This window comes from Schistocerca piceifrons, chromosome 7 (genome assembly GCF_021461385.2).
Source record: "Schistocerca piceifrons isolate TAMUIC-IGC-003096 chromosome 7, iqSchPice1.1, whole genome shotgun sequence".
Lineage (NCBI taxonomy): Eukaryota > Metazoa > Arthropoda > Insecta > Orthoptera > Acrididae > Schistocerca > Schistocerca piceifrons.
The window spans coordinates 228,898,540-228,900,240 of NC_060144.1; positions in this window are offsets into that span (position 1 = coordinate 228,898,540).

Below are 1,701 nucleotides of genomic sequence, written 5' to 3' on the forward strand. Positions count from 1 at the left end.
CTGTAGCACCACATCTGAAATACTTCGATTCTCTTCTGTTCCGGTTTTCCTACAGACCAAGTTTTACTACCATACAATGCTGTACTCCAAACATACATTCTCATATTTATTCCTCGAATTAAGGCCTATGTTTGAGACAAGTAGACTTCTCTTGGGTAGGAACGCCCTTTTTGCCAGCGCTAGTCTGCTTTTGATGTCCCGCTTGCTCCGTCCGTCATTAGTTATTTTGTTGCCTAGGTAGCCGAATTACTTAACTTCATTTACTTCCTGACCATCAATCCTGATGTTACGTTTCTCGCTGCTCTCATTTCTGCTACTTCTCATTTCTTTCGTCTTTCTTCGATTTACTCTCAACCTATATTCTGCACTCATTAGACTGTTAATTCCATTCAACAGCTCATGCAATTCTTCGTCGCTTTCACTCAGGATAGCAATGTCATCAGCGAATTCATCTAAATCTACATGTACGTGATTATTCTGCTATTCACAATAAAGTGACTGGCAGAGGGTTCAAAGAACCACTGTCAAGCTGTCTCTCTACCGCTCCACTCTCGAATAGCGCGCAGGAAAAGTGAGCACTTAAATTTTTTTGTGTGAGAAAATTTTACATTGTCCAACGCTATCTCCAGGTCGACAGATCCTATGAAGCTATCTTGATTTTTCTTTAGTCTTGCTGCCATTATCAACCGCAACGTCAGAATTGCCTCCCTGGTGACTTTACTTTTCCTAAAGCCAAACTGATCGTCATCTAATCCTCAATTTTCTTCTCCATTCTTCTGTATATTATTCTTGTCAGCAACTTCGATGCATGAGTTGGTCAGCTGATTGTGCGATAATTCTTGCATTTGTCAGCTCTCGCCGTCTTCGGAATTGTGTGGATGACATTTTTCCGAAAGTCAGATGTTACGTCGCCAGACTCATACATTCTACACACCAACGAGAATAGTCATTTTGTTGACACCTCGCCCAGTGATTTTAGAAATTCTGATGGAATGTTGTCAATCCCTTCTGCCTTGTTTGATCTTAAGTCCTCCAAAACTCTCTAAAATCCTGATTCTAATACTGGATCCCTTATCTTTTCTAAATCGAGTCCTATTCCTTCTTCTATGTATCGAATAAATCTTCCCCCTCATAGAGGACTTCAGTGTTCTCTTTCCAACTGTTCGCTATCTCCTCTTCATTTAAAAGTGGAACTTCCGTAATGTTACCACCCTTGCTTTTCATTTCACCGAAGCTTATTTTGACTGTTTTGTATGTTGAGTCCGTCCTACCGATAATCATTTCTTTTTCGATTTCTTCACAGTTTTCATGCAGCCATTTCATCTTATCTTCCCTGCACTTCCTATTCATTTAATGAATGCTAAATACGATATTAGATGTATTTATATGTTTTACGTCATTTCATAAATTCATCATTTAACACCGACGTTTTGTAGTTGATTACTGCAGGTCATCGATATTTAGACGTCTATAATGAAAACGACAGTGGAGTCAATTATTTTCCAACATTACACATTGCTATCTTGGATGCCAGTGCTACAACGAACGACCGTTGGGATTAACAGTACAGTAATAACGATTAGGGAAGCCTCTCCCGCCGACCTTAGCGCGGAGAGTATACGATGTATCTGACAGGAAGGACCATTCAAAGCAAAGTCACGTAAACATGAGCTCTAAAACGCATATTTTAAGAGCTGTGAG